Source organism: Giraffa tippelskirchi, chromosome 8 (assembly GCF_054371585.1).
Source record: "Giraffa tippelskirchi isolate mGirTip1 chromosome 8, T2T-mGirTip1v1.2.pri, whole genome shotgun sequence".
Classification (NCBI taxonomy): domain Eukaryota; kingdom Metazoa; phylum Chordata; class Mammalia; order Artiodactyla; family Giraffidae; genus Giraffa; species Giraffa tippelskirchi.
The window spans coordinates 73,805,273-73,827,279 of NC_137282.1; the positions used below are offsets into that span (position 1 = coordinate 73,805,273).

Sequence of the window (22,007 nt, forward strand, 5' to 3'; positions counted from 1 at the left end):
GAAGAGATAGTCCATGTTCCTGGGTAGGAAGAATCAATATTGTGAAGATGACTATGCTATCAAATGCAATCTACAGATTCAGTGTGATTCCTATCAAATTACCAATGGCATTTTTCACAGAACTGGAACAAAAAATTTCTTGATTCATATGGAAACACAAAAGACCCCGAATAGCTAAAGCAGTCTTGAGAAAGAAGAATGGAGCTGGAGGAATCAACCTTCCTGACTTCAGATTATACTACAAAGCTATAGTCATCAAGACAGTATGGAACTGGCATAAAAACAGAAATATAGACCAATGGAACAAGATAGAAAGCCCATAAATAAACCCATGCACCTATGGGTACCTTATTCTGACAAAGGAGGCAAGAATATACAATGGGGCAAAGACAGTTTCTTCAATAAATGGTGCTGGGAAAACTAGAGAGTTACATGTAAAAGAATGAAATTAGCACACTTCCTAACACCATACACAAAGATAAACTCAAAACGGATTAAAGGGCTAAATGTAAGACCAGAAACTATAAACTCTTAGAGGAAAACATAGGCAGAACACTCGATGATATAAATCAAAGCAAGATCCTCTATGACCCACCTCCTAGAGTAATGGAAATAAATACAAAAGTAAACAAGTGGGACCCAGTTAAACTTAAAGGCTTTTGCACAGCAAAGGGAACCATAAGCAAGGTGAAAATGCAACCCTCAGAGTGGGAGAAAATAATAGCAAATGAAACAAATGACAAAGGATTAATTTCCAAAATATATAGGCAGCTCATACAACTCAATACCAGGAAAACAAGCCAAACAAAAAGTGGGAAAAAGACCTAAACAGACATTTCTCCAACTAAGACATACAGATGGCTAACAAACACATGAAAAGATGCTCAACATCACTCATTATCAGAGAAATGCAAATCAAAACCACAATGAGATATCACCTCACACCGGTCAGAATGGCCATCATCAAAAGTCTAGAAACAATAAATGCTGGAGAGGGTGCAGAGAAAAGGGAACACTCTTGCACTATTGGTGGGAATGTAAATTGATATAGTCATGATGGAAGACGGTATGGAGATTCCTTAAAAAACTAGGAATAAAACCACCATATGACCCAGCAATCCCACTCCTAGGTATACACACTCAGAAAACCAGGGTTGAAAAAGACACATGTATCCCACTGTTCACTGCAGCACTGTTTACAATAGCTGAGCATGGAAGCAACCTAGATGCCCATCGACAGATGAATGGATAAGAAGTGTGGTACATACACACAACGGAATATTAATCAGCCATAAGAAGGAACACATTTGAGTCAGTCCTGATGAGGTGGATGAACCTAGAACCTATTATACAGAGTGAAGTGAGTCAGAAAGAGAAAGATAAATATCATATTCTAACACACATATACGGAATCTAGAAAAATGGTACTGAAGAATTTATTTACAGGGCAGCAATGGAGAAACAGACATAGAGAATAGACTTATGTGCATGGGGAGAGGGGAGGAGAGGGTGAGATGTATGGAGAGAGTAACACGGAAACTTACATTACCATATGTAAAATAGATGGCCAATGGGAATTTGCTGTATGGCTCAGGAAACTCAATCAGGGGCTCTGTGTCATCCTAGAGGGGTGGGCTGGAGGGGGGGGGGAGATGGGAGGGAGTTCCAAAAGGGAGGGGATATATGTATACCTATGGCTGATTCATGTTGAGGTTTGACAGAAAACAATAAAGTTCTGTAAATCAATTATCCTTCAATAAAAAAATAAATTAAAAAATACATTGTGGACATCGTTAGTATTACGGGCTGTATCCTGGGGAAACTGGAATCACTAGGGCGTGTCGTTGGGATTAGAGACTGCTGCCTGGGGAAGCATGTGAGGAGGTAGTTTATTGGTATAAATAATGTGGAGAAAGAATAATTACCTACTTGTATCTTTAAGGCATGTTTCATTTTTACACGTAATTTTTGCCTCTTTGCAGATCATAGGTCTGTGTATTGTGCGCCTGTAACGTCACCAATGCACGGATATACACAACAAGGTCTCTGCTGCAGGGCTTCTCTTTGTAACTTTTTGGGACCCTCTTCTATTTATGGATGTCAGAGAAGCCCTGAATGCATTTCATCACTTTCATTATCAGCACTTTGGTGTTTCTGAATCAAATGGATTGTCTCTGCACAGCTCTCAGGAGGGACGGTTCACCCCACCGTCTTGTGGCCAGGATGGGTGAAAATGGCAGAGGGCACCCAGAGGTGCTGCTGGCAGATGGAGACTTTACTGCCATCATGAGCTCCAAAGAAACGTCAGAGATTTAAGTGGAAATATGTGAAAATTCTACCCACTGCATTTAATTACCTCTTTAAAAATCTAACATCTCCTTCTCATTTCATAAGTTAATTTAATAAATGCTCTTACATCATAAATAATGCAATTGATGGGGATTGATGGCAGTTTGGGACATTTCAGGCTGGGTATGACCAAACCTGAAAGAACTCCTTAATCGGTAGCTGGGGATGTGTCTGGGCTGCAGTCAGCTCCTGGTTGCAGAGAGCGGAAAGCGCGGGGAGTGTCTGGGCACCCCCACACCGTCTCCTTGTGCTCCTGGCCTGGCTGCCCCATTCTGGCCTTGGCTGGCAGACGAAGCCTCCAAGCTTCCAGCCCACATTGTGGGGAAGGACGACCCCTAACCTTACACTGAGAGCTGCCTTCGAGGGTTCTGGCCCCTCCGCCTCTCCTCCTCTCTCCATCCCTATCATGGGTCTGCAGGAGACAGGAGCCAAGTACCCCACCTTAGTCAAGAGGACCAATGTGGTCTGACCACTCAGCACACTTCACAGGGAGTGGCTACAACAGCATCCCCGTGTGGTGCGTGAGGGCAGGAAAGGGGCGTGTTGGCTTGGGATACAATTCAAGAACAGTTTCAGTTCAGTTCAGTTGCTCAGTTGTGTCCGACTCTTTGTGACCCCATGAATCGCAGCATGCCAGGCCTCCCTGTCCATCATCAACTCCCTGAGTCTACCCAAACCCATGTCCATCGAGTCGATGATGCCATCCAGCCATCTCATCCTCTGTCGTCCTCTTCTCCTCCTGCCCGCAATCTTTCCCAGCATCAGGGTCTTTTCAAATGAGTCAGCTTTTTGCATCAGGTGGCCAAAGTATTGGAGTTTCAGCTTCAACATCAGTCCTTCCAATGAACACCCAGAACTGATCTCCTTTAGGATGGACTGGTTGGATCTCCTTGCAGTCAGTACCCTTATTTCAGGCTTGAAAGTGATTTTAGAATGCAGAGAACTCAGAAAATTTAAAATCCTCATTAGATAGCTAAGGAGATTGGGGCAATGAAAGGCTAAATGATTTTCCTAAGATGACCAGGATTACTTGGTTTTGCATCTATTCAAGAAAAGTAACTGGGTAGGTTAGGCACTGTGCATGGGGTTGCGGCCAGAGAGGAAAGTCTGATTTTTCCCCGACTTCAAGGGTCTCTTGAGATAGTACAGGATCTACGTATCTCTCTATGTACTTATCTACCTGTATCATCTGTTATCTCTACTATATTATCCATCTGTCTATCCATCCATCCCATCTATCTCCATCACCTTTCCACTCTCTGCTGAGCCAAATAATACATGGCTGTCCAATGAAGGTGGGGATGGGGAAGAACAGCTGAGAGTCTGACATCAGTAACAAAGTATCAAACTATACCTTTTTGTGTCATTAAAAAAATATCCTGTCCTCAGACAAGTCAGTGTCAGAGAGCTCATCCTGACGGACACTCTTTAATTCAGCCCATTTCCTTCCTGCCACTTTAAATCAGGTCTTAGTGCCTCGGTCACGTTACACGGTTCCACTTGAAAAGCCCTCGACTGATCCTGGGTTGTCTCTATTTGAAGGAGGTAGAGACAGAGCTTGAGTTGTAGGTGAAATTTTTGGGTTATTGTTAATCTGGACAGACACTTGTCTACATTATTGGAAACATACAGGGAGATGCAATTCTAGTCTGCAAATTCAATAGTGCTTAATCTGAAAAATATACTGTATTTAATTATTTATTGTCCCAAACCCACTTAAATCCAGTTCTGAGCCTCTGCCTCGGTGCCTAGGGAACTCTGCTTTGTCTGACGAAATCCCGCAGCAAGGAGCGGGGCAAGGCTGGGGCCCTCTGCTCTTCCATCAGTCACTGGTTTCTGCTGCTGCCCCTGCGGGAAACCAAGCGCAGCGTGCCCCCTGTGTCCCGGAGGTGACAGTGTTCCAGAAGATGCTGGATCTTGTTGCTTCTCTGCTGCGGCTCTCCAAGGCCCTGCTCTCCAAACCCTAAACGCAGTGGTGAGATTAGGTCTGGCTTTCATACAAGATGAGGAGAAATCTCCAGAAACAGTGCAGAAATCTCAGCGGCCACGAGTTAAGAAGATGTTCTGGTTAAAGTCAGAGACTTAAGGCAATAAAAAAATTAATTGTTGTCTCAGAAATAATTAACCATGAGTGTAAACTCCAAAGCCCTGAGGCAGAATCTCACTGTTCCTTGGCGCTGACGGAAGCTGCACTGGACATCTCTGATCCATGCCAACAGACGTGGCCAGTGATTACATCTGAGAGGGGGCAGTGTGTGCGTGTCCTGGTCATCTCTCCCGTAACCCACGGTGAGAGTCCTCTCCTCCCTCCCTTCCTTCTTGCTTTTGGTCTTTGTCTTTCTTATTTTGTTAAGCTAAGCTAACGTATAATTTTTGCTTCAGCCTTTTGTCTTTAAACTGTACCTGACCCAACTCATTTAGATGTGACCACTGGCCAATTAAAAATCAATTTTTAAAGAGCTGTGGCTACTCCTGCCTGGTTTGTAGCAATTATCTCTCAGCTTCCTGCTTGCAGCTTTCTGCCGAATTTTCTTCTTATTTAATTGACAAACATGACTGCTCAAACCTAAGTCAGATGGTGGGATGGCCTGATTCTCTTCTCTCGTGAAATGATGACGAAACAGCCCTGCTGACACCCACCATGGCTCATCCGTTACTCAGGCTCTGGCATGCCAGTTTTCCCCATCAGCCCTGACACCGGGGCCTGGGCTGTGCCAGCGAGTCTGCCCAGTGGTGCAGTCCTCTGGTTGGAGGGTTTATTTTCCCCTAACGATCCATCCAAAGGGTATCGACTGTGATTTCTGTTTCGCTGTTCCTCCTGCTGTGACCTATCACTACTGGCTCATAATGGTGGCTTTGTTAAGAAATATTAGCTGGCTTGATTTGCTAAAGAAGCAAAGGAAATAAAATATTTTTATACTCATTTTTGTGGCTACTGCAACTGAAATCAGCAAAATCCTGACTCAAGAATGCAAAACAATTTGATTTCTTTTTTGGGGGACGCTGCAAATTTCCAAATCACCTCAGAATGTACAAAAGGTAATGGAACATATGTGCTGATTTTACATTGTAGGATTTTATGTTCTTTAATGTGTAAATTGTCTTTTTTCAAGTTTTATATCTGTAGAAGTGAAAATCGCTCAGTCATGTCTGACTCTTTGCGACCCCATGGACTGTAGCCTGCCAGGCTCCTATGTCCATGGAATTCTCCAGGCAAGAATACTGGAGTGGGTAGCCATTCCCTTCTCCAGGGGATCTTCCCAATCCAGGGATCGAACCCAGGTCCCCTACATTGCAGCCAGATTCTTTACCATCTGAGCCACCAGGGAAGCCTATATCTGTAGGATAGTCCTAAATATTATAACCACATACACACATACACACACACACACACACACACACACACACACACACACACACAAACTATATGGGCTTCCCAGCTGGCTCAGTGGGTAATGAATCCATTTGCAATGAAGGAAACACAGGAGACGAGGGTTTGATCATTGGGTTGGGAAGATTCCCTGAAGGAGGACACGGCAACCCACTCAAGTATTCTTGTCTGGAGAATCTCATAGAGAGAGGAGCCTGACAGGCTACAGTCTATGGGCTTGCAAAGAGTTGGACACCACCAAAGCGACTGAACACACACACACAGACACACACTATATATACTATACAATTATATATACTATACAATTATATATAACATATAGTACCTATGTTACATATATGTTGTTGTTTAGTTGCTAAGTTGAGTCCGCCTCTTTTGCGACCCCATGGACTATAGCCCACCAGGTTCCTCTGTGCATGGGATTTCTTAGGCAAGAATACTGGAGCAGGGTTGCCATTTTCCTTTTCCAGGGCATATTCCCAATCTAGGGATTGAACCCAGGCCTCTTGCAATGGCAGGTGGATTCTTTACCACTGAGCCACCTGGGAAGTCCAAGTCATATATCTACACACATCTATGTATGTGTTTTTATAAGCAGATTCTAGTTCTCATTTTTACTGTTCCATTTACCAGCTGAGGACCTGACTCAGGCATTCCACACCTGCGGGCCTCACCTCCCCTCCATCCACTCCCTGGAAGTCAAGGCTTTTAATAAAGCCTCTACTTAGATGTTCTTTTTTCACATCCCACTCTGATGAGTCCAGGTGGCCTCTCTGTGAAGTGGTCTCTGTGGCGGCATGAAGAGATAAGAATTAGGCAGCTGACCCTCTGGACTTTGGGTCACCCTGAGGGGGGCTGCCTAGTGGGACACAGTCCTGTCCCCTGCCCCATCAGAGGATCTTATCTGGGGCCTATCTGAGAGACAGAAATTATTTTTAAAAAAGCAATTCTAAGATTTTTTTCCCCTCTTATTATTCTGTAATCAAATTAAGGTTTGCTTATCAGAGAAGCAAGGTAATCAATACAAATTCTTTAAAAATATTTTTGCTAGACAAAGCAACATTCAATAATAAATTATATGGAAAATAAACTGAAAATTAGAAGACGACAAGCAGTCTCTGACAGACAGGTAAAAAGGACCTTGTAATTACTTTTATCTAGGAAGACAGACCCACAAACAGAGTGAATTTTTAATTTAGTTTGCTCATTAAGGATGTCTCTTGTATGAAAGCCAGCATTATCTCTAATTAGAAAGAACCTGACTTTTGAAGATATTTAAGCCAAATCACTATAAAACGCTGGATGAAATTGCTGCATTTCTCTATTAAAAAAAAAGAAAAAAGATTTGGATATTTGATATCCTGTTGGCTGAACCCAGAATGATCTCTGTTTGTTTCCAAGGCAAACCATTCAATATCGTGGTAATCCAAGTCTATGCCCTGACCAGTAATGCTGAAGAAGCTGAAGCTGAAAAGTTCTATGAAGACCTACAAGACCTTTTAGAACTAACACCAAAAAATATGTCCTCCTCATTATAGGGGACTGGAATGCAAAAATAGGAAGTCAAGAAACACCTGGAGTAACAGGCAAGTTTGGCCTCAGGGTACAGAATGAAGCAGGGCAAAGGCTAATAGAGTTTTGCCAAGAGAATGCACTGGTCATAGCAAACACCCTCTTCCAGCAACACAAGAGAAGACTCTACACATGGACATTACCAAATGACCAATACTGAAATCAGATTGATTGTATTCTTTGCAGCCAAAAATGGAGAAGCTCTATACAGTCAGCAAAAACAAGACCGGGAGCTGACTGTGGCTCAGATCATGAATTCCTTATTGCCAAATTCAGACTTAAATTGAAGAAAGTGTGGAAAACCACTAGACCATTCAGGTATGGCCTAAATCAAATCCCTTATGATTATACAGTGGAAGTGACAAATAGATTTAAGGGACTAGATCTGATAGACAGAGTGCCTGATGAACTATGGACAGAGGTTTGTGACACTGTACAGGAGACAGGGATCAAGACCATCTCCAAGGAAAAGAAATGCAAAAAAGCAAAATGGCTGTCTGAGGAGGCCTTACAAATAAGCTGTGAAAAGAAGAGAAGAAAAAAGCAAAGGAGGAAAGGAAAGATATATCCATTTGAATGCAGAGTTCCAAAGAATAGCAAGGAGAGATAAGAAAGCCTTCCTCAGTGATCAGTGCAAAGAAATAGAGGAAAACAAAAGAATGGGAAAGACTAGAGATCTCTTCAAGAAAATTAGAGATACCAAGGGAATATTTCATGCAAAGATGGGCTCAATAAAGGACAGAAATGGTATGGACCTAACAGAAGCAGAAGCTATTAAGAAGAGGTGGCAAGAATACACAGAAGAACTGCACAAAAAAGATCTTCACGACCCAGATAATCACGATGGTGTGGTCACTCACCTAGAGCCAGACATCCTGGAATGTGAAGTCAAGTGGGCCTTAGGAAGCATCACTATGAACAAAGCTAGTGGAGGTGATGGAATTCCAGTTGAGCTATTTCAAATCCTAAAAGATGATGCTGTGAAAGTGATGCACTCAATATGTCAGCAAATTTGGAAAACTCAGCAGTGGTCACAGGACTGGAAACAGTCAGTTTTCATTGCAATCTCAAAGAAAGGCAATGCCAAAGAATTGATGCTTTTGAACTGTGGTGTTGGAGAAGACTCTTGAGAGTCCCTTGGACTGCAAGGAGATCCAACCAGTCCATCCTAAAGGAGATTAGGCCTAGGTGTTCATTGGAAGGACTGATGTTGAAGCTGAAACTCCAATACTTTGGCCACCTGATGCGAAGAGCTGACTCATTTGAAAAGACCTCGATGCTGGGAAAGATTGAGGGCAGGAGGGGAAGGAAACAACAGAGGATGAGATGGTTGGATGGCATAACTGACTCAATGGACATGGGTTTGGGTAAACTCTGGGAGTTGGTGATGGACAGGGAGGCTTGGAGTGCTGCGTTTCATGGGGTCGCAGAGTTGGACATGACTGAGCGACTGAACTGGCTGAACCCAATCTGTGTATAGACATTTCTCCTGACAAACACTTCTCTTGATAATTTGAAAAGTGTATCTGTGTGACTTGATTGACAGCTGAACCAGATTTTCTTTCTGGGCCCCAGCTTTGTGACGTTCCTTGACAAGAAAGCATATGAAGCCGAGGAGGCAGAAGTGCGCCACCTCTAGGAATGCAAATTCTCAGATAGTTTTGAGGTTCCTATTCATCCCAGTGGTGTCAAGCTGTTTGAGAATGTGTGTGGAACCTGGAGTGTGGAAAGGCCAGTTTATTTGCCCAGCATCCAAGCCTGTGTCAGGGCTGACCCCAGAGAAGAGGCAGGTGTTCCCAGCGGTCCCTATTCATCCACCCCCAAACCCTAAAGCATTCAAACTTGGCCAATATTCCAGACTGGTTTGTACTATTAATACAATGTGGTTATTATCACTTGCTGTTTAGTCACTAAATTGTGTCTGATTCTTTTGAGACCCCCATGGACTGCAGCCCGCCAGGCTCCTCTGTCCATGGGATTTCCCAGGCAAGAATACTGGAGTGGCTGGCCATTTCTTCCTCCAGGGGATCTTCCCGACTCAGGGATTGAACCTGCATCTCCTGTATAAGCAGATGGATTCTTTACCACTGAGCCACCTGGGAAACTCCTATTATCACTTGAAATCCACAAAATGACACTTGTGCTGAACAGCATTTACTTATTTCTATTATCCTGAGGAAATGTCTGAAATTTCCATAATTTGGGCGGGATGTTAACTAAATCACAACATGTCACCTACTGACATCAACACATAAAAAGTAATTTGCTTAATTGTTTATCAACCTCATTTTTATAAATGTGAATATTAACTAGAAAGAAATGTATTACCCTTGTCAGGGAATTTCAGAGTAAAGATGGAATGTATTATACATAAGTGTCTTTATTTTCAGAGAGATTAAATTTCATTATTATAAACAAAATTTATTAAACTGTTAAAGCTACCATATCCCAAAGATGTGGGAAGTCAATAATCCAGAGGTGTTAATTCTATATTCAAATTCATTTGTCTACATTCTTCTACAGTCTAATCAAGGTACTCCTCATGCAAAGAAGTACAAGGCTTATAAGGACTTACTGACCATTTTTAAGTCAAAAGAACTGCCTAGATTGATAATAACTGAAAACAAAACAGTCTCCTACCCAACTATACCTGTGAAATGCAAAGATTGCTCTCAGCTATTCAGAATTGAAATAACCTCTCTCCGTAATAATTTAGCACAAAATAAAGAAAATCAGGAGCTGCTAGACCTTGCAAAAATGGCGAACTAGTTCAAGGTGCTGGCTTCTTTCTCCTTAAAACCAAGTTAAGAAGTAGTAATAGGTGAGAAAGGAAAGCTTGGGGATTCTGGCAAGTTACCAAAAAATTACAGTGAGAAACCTCTGGGTATTTTGGAACCTATTTTGTTGCTCGTTGAGCTGAGGGAGTCTGGCGGAGAAACTTTTTGTTTATGCTTCCCTCTTTCCCTTCTTCTGAGCTGCATTGGGACAAGTGACCATCTGCTCCTTTGTGGGAGAAAGAGCAACCTCAGAGGTGGTTACAGAGTCTGTGGAGCTGGGGTCGATACCAAGGCAGCAAAAGCCCTCCCCAGGTGGAGGCTTTGTGATAACAGGTGTGGGCAGACATGGAACAGATTGACAACAGCGTCTTTAGCAGTAACACTGGGTGGAAGGGGTCAGTAAGAATATTTCTAAATATTAAGATGTACAACTTGGAGTTTAAATTTTATCTAACAGATGGTTACAAAAATGTGGGAATGCAATAAATATTTTTGCACTGACAGTCTCAGACATTTTACTACATAAAGACACATATTGAAAATGCATTTATGAGATACATTGACAAGATTTGCTTATGAATGAAGAGAATTAAATCCACTTGAGTTGATGTTGAACATCTTTTCATGGGCTTGTTTGCCATCTGTATTCAGGTTCTTTGTAGCATAAGTGGTTTGTGAATATTTTCTGTAGTCTGTCATTTCTTTCCTTTTCTATGTCTTTTGTTAGCAAAAGTTTGTAACTTTGATGCGGTCCAATTTATTAATTTTTCTAGTATGGATTTTGTTTTCAGTTTCAAGCATAAGGTGCTCTACATGTTTTAAGTTTTTACCTAATAATTTATTTACTTTGGAGTAATTATAAATTTTACTGTTTTTTCATTTCAGCTTCTACATATTTCTTGTAGATAAAAATGCAATTTATGTTTATATGTTGAACTTATATCCTGCAACCTTATTGACCTCAATTATTAGTTCTAGGATTTTTTTCTTTCCTTTTAGACTCCATGAAATTTTCTATGTAAACCATGACATCTACACATAGAGATAGCTTTAGGAATTCTTTTTTAATCTAAGGAGTTTTCCTGCGTTATCGCAACGACTAGGACTTCTAGTACTATGTTGAAATATGAATGGTAAGAGCAGACATTCTTGCCTCGTTCCCAACATTAGAGAGAAAATATTTAGCCTTTAACATGATGTATGATCTTAGCTGATTTTTTCTTTCTTTTTAAAATAGAAGCTCTTTATCAAGTTGAAGTATTTTTCCTTTTTTTTTTTTTAACTTTGTGAGACTTGAATCCCCAGTTGTGTTAGAATTTTTCCAACATTCTTCTTCCTTGTCCGAGCAGCCAATCCCTGATGGAAACTATGGACACAGCTCCGTCTTGGCTGCCCGACACTGGTGAGTCTGGCACCCTGAGGAGGGTCATCTTCGAAGGGCAGAGCCAGGTGACAGTCACCCTGTGTGGCAACTATCACAGGTACCCAAGGAAGAGAGGAGTCATTGTCCACAAACGCCTCTACAGCCCCAGATTTGTGTTTGGGTTGAGAACGCTGTGCACCAGCGGCTTCCTCCGGAAGCGCCTATGAGTGGCCGTCGGCAGCGTTACACGGTGAGAAGCCCCGCGGCCGCAGCGTGTCATTTCCGACCCCCGCCTTCCAGGCGATGCTCCCTGTGGCCCATTCCCACCATCTTGTCCTTCTCATGTTCCCACAGGTCCCTCTCAGCCGGCAGCCCCAGGAAAGCGCTGTCAGGGGTTTCTAACCCACTCAACCCTCCCCAAGCTCACAGCAGATCTTTTGGCTAAGAAATAGCTCCTTGGTAGCAAAGGCCGGCCCTATAAGGAGACGCTTAGAGAGGAAGACTGCGCTTCCCAGGAGTTACACTGCTGCTGACCTTCCCCTGCACCGTGGCCTCTTCTGCTGTTTAGGTCAATGATTCCAGCCCCAACCTTTCAACAGAGGAAGACCTGGATGCGAACAAAGATTAAAAGTCTTAAACACAAATTAAAACATACGTGCAAAATTGTCAAGTAGGTTTTGGGTCACATTGGTTAATCCTCAAATATTTTAATCCTGTACAAGCATGTGAACCAGCAGGTGGTTATTTAGAAATTAAATCAACAGTGATGTCACTCTCATAATTTTTATGATCATACCACTAGCTATGAGAAAATAAATTCCCCAAACAAAATGGTTCTTCATTTGCACTGGTTTTCACTTAAAATGATGGCTTTAAAGGAGACCATGTAGATAAAATGAGGAAACATGAGATCTGTCCAATCAAAAGGAATTATGACTGAATTACAGGTTTTAATTGCTATGCTTATCATTTGATTGTTGAAAAAGGCCAGGATCTCAGGGAGGTCAGAAAAACGTGACAAAGGTATTCATATTTTGACCTTTCTGAGGAAGCTAATTAGCTCAGCTTTATCAAATGCTATCACGACCCTGTTCCCTCAATGTATGAATAAATTATTACACTCCCACTTTGAAGGCAATTAGGAAAAGTATCTCACCCACTGAAATTTTTTCTATTACTGTATAATAGAGAACTTTAACAATTCTTCCAACTCAAGACTCTTTTTAAAAGCTCGCACTTGGGATTCAACAAAGGAAGAGTTTTCTAATGAAGCCTAAATACGAAGTCTGTTGTGAATTTGAGTTAACAAGTGAATGAAATCTGGGAATTAGAACAAAGCTTTGCCTGGTTTCTCTTCATTTTTAAGAAGAATGATACAGGGAATTGCTTTTCTTTTACTAAAGAAGTTTGGAAACTTACCCAGTTGGCTAACTCTCTATTTTCAGAAAACAACTGTTTTATTTCTGCTTTATACATCATTTTCTATGAAGTGCTTAAAGTTCTCCTTGCTCTAGTCGGCTGCTGAGTTTCAAATAAATATCCCCTAAGGCTCAGGGATGCTGGAGACCATTTGCTGTATCAAACGTGAAGCCCAAGAAAAACAGCATCTTAATTTTAAGGAGGCATTATTCACAAAATAAATAGAGTAATAGTCATGAGATTCCAATATTCTTTAATCTTAAATGGGATTTCTAACTTCTCAAAGCAACTTTGTTAGAAACAGCTATAGAGATCCTTTAAAATGGAGAAAAATGTCACTTTTGAAGGGCAGAAGGATTCCTGTCGAACACTGTGCTGAGAATGAACTGTGGGAGAACCAGGGTCGGGGGAAAAGATCAGCTTGCCAGGTATTAATTTTTGGTCCTTATCAGATATCCAAGCAAAATGTCAAAGAAGCAGTTGCACATAGGATTCTGCAGTAAAAATGCGAGGGACAAGAAGCCTGAAAGCCTAGGAAAGTTACAGGCAGTCGGAGCTTAGAGACCTAACCTTGGTGGGCGTGTCACTGGTTTCTAGACCGCATTAAAGCCATAGTCCCAGGTGAGAGCATCAAAATACAGTGCGGTTCTATTGAGATGGATGAAACTGGAGCCAATAATACAGAGTGAAGTAAGCCAGAAAGAAAAACACCAATACAGTATACTAATGCATATATATGGAATTTGAAAAATGGTGACGATAACCCTATATGTGAGACAGAACAAGAGACACAGATGCATAGAACAGTCTTGTGGACTCTGAGGGAGAAGGTGAGGGTGGGACGTTCTGGGAGAATAGCATTGAAACATGTGTATTATCATATGTGAAACAGAACACCATTCCATGTTCGATGCATGAGACAAATGCTCAGGGCTGGGGCAATGGGATGACCCGGAGGGATGGGATGGGGAGGGAGGTGGGAGGGGGGGTCCAGGAAGGGAAACACATGTAAACCCATGGCTGATTCATGTCAATGTATGGCAAAAACTACTACAACATTGTAAAGTAATTAGCCCCCAACTAAAATAAATAAATTTATTAAAAAAAAAAACAAAAAACAGTGCAGTTGCAAAAGAGAAAAAGGATGAAAGGTCAAGTGATGAGTTTTCTATATCTAAACTTCACACTTCTTGTGACAAAAGAAAATCAAAATGCAAACAAAGCCCCAGATTGGATACACTATTTGCAAAGTTTGTAGCTACCTTGTAAGTTGTAGAGCATTACATTTATAATCATAACAAGGAGCCCATATTTTCATGCGCTAGGTTTCTCAGGGCTAATCCACAGCAGTTCCTTAGTCTCTTAAATGAGTCACCCTCCTTCAGGTGTTGAAATCCACTGCGTGCAAGTCCAGGAGTCTGAGTCCTCAGGCCACGCCAGGCACTCTGGCTGCTAAATTTTTTGAGACAGAAATCTGCAAGGCTTGGCATCCTCAGACACAAACCACTGCAGAATAATCAGCTGAAGAAAGAAGGGGCCCTAAACCATCAGCAGCTCCTGAAGAGCACTGTATGACATGGAATCCTAATCTGATTTCCACAGGATTGGACTTGCAGCTTCAGGTGGGTTGTTTAGAATCAAAACAGAATCTATGACTTGGCTGATCACTTAACTTCATTTGGCAAGAGCTTTCTGAGGAATGCAAACAATGACAAATGAAAAGCTTTTTACTTTTGCCAAAAGGAAGGAAAATTGGTAAATAAGTGGTCTTGTCTATTTCACTATTTGAATTTATTTTTCAAATTTGTTATGTTTCCTTTTGATCACCATAACTGGCCTGGCTGCATGAGTTTGGCTCCTCTGAGACATAACTTTATACGAAGAGGAGGCTGCCAAGTCGCTTTTATTGTTTAACTGTTTTTTGAATATAGGAAGATTTTCAAACTAACTTTTCCAACCCTTTGTCTTCCCTTAAGTGTTAAAAGATTACCTGAAAGGATTACAAGCAGGAAAAAGAATTTTCTCTTCTCTACAAGCCTGGTTGGAGAAGCAGCCAAGCCCCCAACAATATGATTATGATTATAGCTCATATTTTCACACTTACAATTTCAAAAAGAGTCCTAGAAAAGAAAAGATGTGTCAACACATAATCATGGAGCTATTTAAAGGTGCTGTGAGGTTAAAGTTACAAAAATAATCCACCCTATTATTTAGAATAACCATCAGTCAGAATATGGCAAGTTGTCAATGTGGTTTTATAACATTTCCTGTTTCTATTAACCCCAATGGGGATTTAATTACTATTAATATGATGAAAGGTACATGGGAACATTTCTATAACAGTTTGTATAATCATATCTTTTTATTGCTCTGCACCATGGGTTCTGCTTACTTTTCGCAGTCTTTGCTTGCATCAGATGAGCAGTGCAATGCTCATTAACAGCTGCTTTTTCACCCATAAATCTCCATCCTCCGAGCCAGTCAGTGTTGGCCTGTCTGCTCCTTCCCTGCCTGGCTCTAACGATGGGATGATTTTAACTCCGGATGGCTCACCTAGGGCATATTTTATGGTGGGAAGCAGGTCATAACTACAAAGAGAAGGTCTTCTATGTATTTTGGGAAGGTCTGGAGACAGTGTCCAGAGCAGAAGACATCTTTTGGCTCCATGAAGCTCATGGCTCTCGAGCCCTCCCACTGAAAGGCAGACACATGCTTTTTGGTCCCATGTGGATTTAGCCTGGGCATTTTAAGAACTTGTATCCCTTTGGGAAGGAATTTGTCCACCTGACAATCATTCTCCCTTTATATCTTAACTACAGAAAATCAATTTTTCTTCTGGTTTCCAATGTTCCCAGTTCAAACACCATTATTTCCTAACTTTTTTCTTATCAAGACCTAAAAGTGTGAGTGTTAGTTGCTCCGTTGTGTCTGACTCTTTGTGACCCCATGGACTGTAACCTGCCAGGCTCCTGTGTCCATGGGATTCTCCAGGCAAGAATACTGGGGTGGGTAGCCATTCCCTTCTCCAGTGGTAATCATTTGACAAATTCTTGGCCAATGAGACATGAGTATAAACCACTTTGTGAATTTTCTGGAAAAACTTAAAAAAATACCAGATATAGATGACGTATTATCTTTGCTCTTAGTCCCATCTCTCCCTCCTGCCTGGAACATAGGCTTGATGCCTGGAAGTACAGCAGCCATCTTGGGACTGTGAGGATGAAATCTTTATGTTAAAGAAGGCAGTGTAGACAGGACAAAAGGAAGTCTGAAAGTGGATGATATTACATAACGGCTGCAGCTCTAACCACCCTGTCACTTGACTTCACCATCTGTGAGAAAAATGAACCATTCTGAGCACATTTAAGCCACTGTTATTCAGGATTCTGCTCATTTGTACCCACATGCAGCATCAATTGATTCAAACCTCTATTAATTTTAGTATTTTTGCAAGCATGTGAAGTGGTAAAAATTAACAAATATGTGATTATTGCTTAGAGAACGAAACTGGTTATTGAGATGGCTCCACCCCAGGCCCATGAGTCAGAGTTTTGATGATGGGCCTGAGAATTTATAGTTTTCCAAATGTCCAGGTGGCTCAGTGGTAAAGAATCTGCCTGGCAAGAAGGAAATATGGGTTCTATCTGATCCCTGGGGTGGGAAGATCCCCTGGAGAAGGAAATGGCAACCCACTCCAGTATTTTGCCTGGGGAATCCCATGGACAGAGGAGCCTGCTAGGCTGCAGTCCATGGTGTTCACAAAAGAATCAGATATGACTAAGCAATTAAACACCACCACCACCACCAACACAAATGTCCTTAAGTATTGTAATCAACTTGGAGTGGAACTTTGAGAAACCACCACAAATAGAACTTTCAGCTGAACAATATCTTAAAGACTGAACTTAAAGTGCGCAGGTAACGGTGCATGAAAGGCTCAGGCTCACACATCGTCATGGATAGAAAGCCATTCTGGGCAGTGCACACTCAAGGCTGGGCAGGATGCAGAAGGGGACACAGAAACCCTCTCACCTCTTTCAGCCTCAGACAGTATTGGATTTTGTGATTTAACGAAATCACGATAAAAAGCAACTTAGTACCCGTGAAGGACAAATTTTGCTTTTAGTTACCTGAGAAATCTGTGAACTCACTGAGGAAGGAACCACCTTTTCACCCTGGGTTCCTAGCATTCATTAGCAATGATGTGGTGTTTATTTTTATGATGACCAGAAGTAATAAAAGTTCTACTGTGGCAACAACTCTGACTTGGAGAACCAAGTCTTAGTTTTAGAAGTCAGTATTTCTCTAGGCGGGGGTCTAGAAAGATTCCCAGTGGTTTGGATTTTTTTTTTTCCTTCAGTAAGGGATTGTACTTTACTCAGGACTGGGAAACATCTGTACACAGCAACTGCAGTAGGATTTATGAGGCTTAATTTTGCTAAGGAGTCAAACTGAGTGGGCAGTGAAGGCATATGAATTCTCTCTGAACTGCAGGAAAAATGTAAAAAAGAAAGCAACACCTCCAGAACATTCTAAGGTGATCTGCTTTCTGGTTCCTGGCCACATTTGGAATGAATGAAGATGCTGCATAAACGGAAAAGAAGAGATGGTGCCCTTTCTCTCCTTCACCCCACATGGAGGCCAGACCCTCAGCTGACGGGTGGGGGCAGGGCCTGAAACAGGGGTTCTGTATCACATGGAAAAATATTCCTGTTCCTACAGGATTTCTATTTGCAAAACACATTGTGCTAACCTTTATATCTTTGTTTTTGTTTCAAATATCAAAATCTAATGGTTGTGATATATTTCATTTGTCAGAATCAAGCAATTTTTACTTTGCATCTTAAAACTTGATGGAATTGTAATTTTCCTGGCTTTTAGTAGCTCAAAATCCAACTGGTCAAGTCAATTTAAGGATAATTTAGTGAAAGAAAACATTTCCCTGTGTTCTGACAATTTCCATGAATAATGTATCTTTAATAGCTGTCAATTACGGTGGTTTTTAGAGATTTATGATGGGGGTATAAATATCTCCAAAAGGTGATTTATGGCGCAGACTCAAGACAATTCTTCCAACAAAGCTACTCTGACAGCGTATAAATTACTATATGGTATGGAAAATGATAGAAAACATTGTGAATATCCCTATTTGCTATGTCCTATTCCTTTTTATTCCATTTTTCACTCCATAATTCTAATACCCTAATCAGAATTTTAGTGGTGAAAGAATCTGAGTGATCATCAGATCTACCCTTTTCAATGTACAAATTATATATTATAATGTATATTTTGTATATCTTATACAAAAGGCTAGAAACTAAAAGTACTCTGACTTCTTCGAACAAACCTGTAGACATAAGCACTGGAATTGCACAAAGAATTTCTACAGAAAAATATGCTTTCTAATTGTGGTGCTGGAGAAGATGCTAGAGAGTCCCTTGGACAGCAAGGAGATCAAAGCAATCAATCCTAAAGGAAATCAACTTTGAATATTCATTGGAAGAACTGATACTGAAGCTAAAGCTCCATTACTTTGGCCACCTGATATGCTGAACCGACTCACTGGAAAAGACCCTGATGCTGGGAAGATTGAAGGCAAAAGGAGAGGGGGAAGCAGAGAATGAGATGGTTAGATAGCGTCACCGCCCCAGCGGACCTGAGTTTGAGGAAACTCCAGGAGACAATGAAGGACAGGGAAGCCTGGCGCGCTGCAGTCCATCGTGTCGCAAAGAGTTGGACATGACTTAGCAACTGAACAACAAGTACTAGAATCACATAAAGAATTTCTACAGAAAAATATTGAAAATAATTGTAATGTTCAGTGGCAGAAGTTGAAAAACCCAAGAGACGAGAGTATGACTGACAAGAGAGACATTCTGTGTGCTGAGAGGCCTCCCACAAGCTCACAGGACAACTAGCTATAAGAAAGTGTTTGCTACGTGGCTGTGTTAGTCCCCCTCCTTCCTGCGTCTCCTTTGCTCAGAACCTGAGGGCCTGGAGCAGGAAGGTTCTGTTCCTTTTGCAGTCTGTCTGGTTTTACGTTCATGTTCTGAGCCTCACCCACTCCTCTGAGGTCTGGCCTTGTCCTGGAAGACACACGAGGGTCATCAGAGCTGCTTCCTGGAGTCTCACAGCGGCCGCCACTCCTGGTCCCCGGGCAGAACTGGGTGCTGTGGGGAAGTTCACGGGACCAACATGCCCAGACCGCATCTTCAGATTCTCTGCTTTGTAAGTGGAACTTCAGCCCATCGACTCTTCTTGACACCAGTCTTTGCATGAGACCCCCAGGAGGACGGCACCCCTCATAATCTCGCCTTCCCTCTGTGCTGTGACACTCCAGGCAGAAGCCACCTGAATCATCAAGTTCATGTGCTTTGATGGTGTGAAGGTTAATCTTGTGTGTCAATTGGACTGCGATGCCCAAATAGCTGGGAAAATATTATTCTGGGGTGGATCTGTGAGGATGTTTTCAGAATAGATTAGCCTTTAAATCTGTAGACTCAGTGAAGTGTGTAGGCATCACCCGGCCTAGTAAGGGCTGCTCAGAGCCAGAAGGTGGGGGAAGGAGGTGAATCCCTCCCTCTGCATGAGCTGGGCCATCCATCTCCTGCCCTCGGTCACCTGAGTTCTGGTTCGGGGGCTCCTGGACTTAGGCCATGGCCTACACCGCTGGCCCTTGATTCTTAGGTCTTTGAACTTGGACCAAATGGCACCCCTGGCTTTCCTGAACCTGCGTGTAGACGGCAGATCCTGGGACTTCGTGGCCTCCACACTATGATAATGGCTTACAAAAAAAAACCCAACGGACTTTTTGGCCAATGGACTTTTTAAGCTTTTAAAAATACTTTTGCTTTTCCAAGGGGAAATATTGATGCAGTCGCTTAATGAGCCACTAAGCTTGTGCATTTAGCAACGTGACAGAGTGGATTTGTAAAATTTGCTTTGTGCTAGATGAGGCACAAATGATGAGGCAAAAAACAGATATACAGGATCAAGTTTCAAAGCAAAAACCACAAAGAGTGATTTTTGTCTCTGTCTGTAAGGAAGGACAAAAACTCGATTCCCGTATCACACCCTTCTTTAATTGTGCTTTCTCTACTATAATCTGTTAAATATTTAAATCTAGAATTGGTGACCTGATAACATAAAGGAGAGTCTTACTACGTTACATGGAGAGAGACGAGCAGTGACGAAGGTATGGAGACGGACTAGGGCTCTGACTGAACGCTGGGCCGGGCCCACGCCGGGAAAGCACACTTAATGAAGTCCCCCTGGTGTCATCCATAACACGTGGTGTGTGACCCCAGAGCAGCCCCCCTCGCGCCAGAATCCCATGGCGAGTGGAAGTCACGCTCCGAAGTCCCACCTCTATTCCTCACCTGCCCAGATGCTGGGCTGCAGCTGTGATGACCTGTTGTCCTGAGTGCAAGCTAGTTTTGATGTTAGAATAATTAAGTAGTTGTATATTTAAGATTGATCATATGTGTATATATATTCATATACTTTTATATATCTACTACTTAATATTTAATACCGTTTAACATTCAATACTCAAATCTAGCGGTCAGCTTATTTGTTCCTGTTACTTTATTTGCTTGTTAGAGTGATTTCTAGTAAAAGTATAATACACAATATGGTATAAAACAGGCATACAGGGAAGAACTCATGTGACGGCTAGAGTTCACGCATTTTTCTAGATGCTCAGAGTCTGTGCTCAGGAACGAACTAGGGAGGCGGAAGGGTGTCTGCAGCAGAAGTTGGCAGCGGTGTGCATTCTCTAAAGGAACAGGAGGATGACAAATTGGGGGTTCTGGGGAGGGCGTGGGGTGTGACCGCTAACAGGGCGCCGAAGGAGAATCTCTCTGAAAACACATTTTCACTAAGACCAGAGCTGATAATAAACCAGCCTTGACACTGCCATGGAGACATGGCCTTGACACACGGGGAAGGAGGGAAGCTGGGAGCTGGGGACATGGGCAGGGGGAGAGGAGCTTGAGCTGAGAGGAGGTAACTTTATTCCAAGAGTGAGGAAAGCCCGCTGTGCAAGGGTTTCAGCAGGGGCGTGGCACCGCATGACGGGAGGCCTGAAGGGCCAGCTGGCACCCCTGGCTTCTGTGTTCAGGACATGTCAGGAGGGGAAACATCATTAACTGCCAGGAGCGCGGTAAGCCCGGCAGGGAAGAGTGCAGAGGCAGACGGGACCGCGTTGGCGGAGAAGCCAGCTGGGTGGAGAGAACACTCATCTGCCGTAAAACCAACAGAAAATTTCTCTGAATGGACTGGGTCTGCTGAGTGCAGGAAAGGAAGGGGTGGCATCTAAACACTGGTCCTGACAGTTGGGTGCTGTGTTTGAGAAGATTCAGAAACAGGTATGGGGGATTCAAGAAGCTTTGGTTTATAGGAACAAACCATTTGGCAGGCACGTGTAGGTCTAGAGCTAGTACCTCGGCCATAACAGATACTGTGGACTGTCTGAGCTAGAGTCATACTAATGCAAAGATTTTCCACAGAATTTAGTTACATGGTTTCCATCTTTCCCATTGCATCCGATCAACATCTATCTCCTGCGCACAGCAAGACATGATGAGGTGCATCTGCCTGACTGACTCACAACTGTCACAGTCTTTACATACATACATATATATGTATATAAATTTCATATACATATATATATATTATTTGTGAACTAGAGTTGATTTACAGTGTTAAGTTTCAGGTGTATAGCAAAGTGATTCAACTATATATATATATATATATACACACACACACATATAGTTTTTTTTTTACATTCTCTTCCATTATTGGTTATTATAAGACATTAAGTAGAATTCCCTGTGTTGCACATTAGGTCCTTGCTGGTTATCTATTTTATATACGGTGGTGTGTGCATGCTAACCTGCCACAGTCTCGGTATGTTCAGAACTAGATCAATCATCCTCCCCTCAGGCTACTCATCCAGATTTTCTACCCCAAAGCAGCACAGGTGGGCACTTGTGCCAAGGATCTGGGTCTCTGTGCACCCCGCCCCATCCCCCACTTTCTCCTCCCAGCTTAGGCTTCGTCTCCTCCCACCAGGGCTGCGCCAACAGCCTCCCGACCAGCCTCCAGGGCTTGACTTAGCCTGCTCCAGCAGGAC

General features: G+C 42.4%; 1 long non-coding RNA gene across 1 annotated transcript in view; it reads right to left on the reverse strand.

Annotated features, from left to right (window-relative positions):
- Positions 1–22,007, reverse strand: part of LOC145516292 (uncharacterized) — a 232,578-nt gene that overhangs the window by 18,007 nt on the left and 192,564 nt on the right. The window lies entirely within an intron of this gene.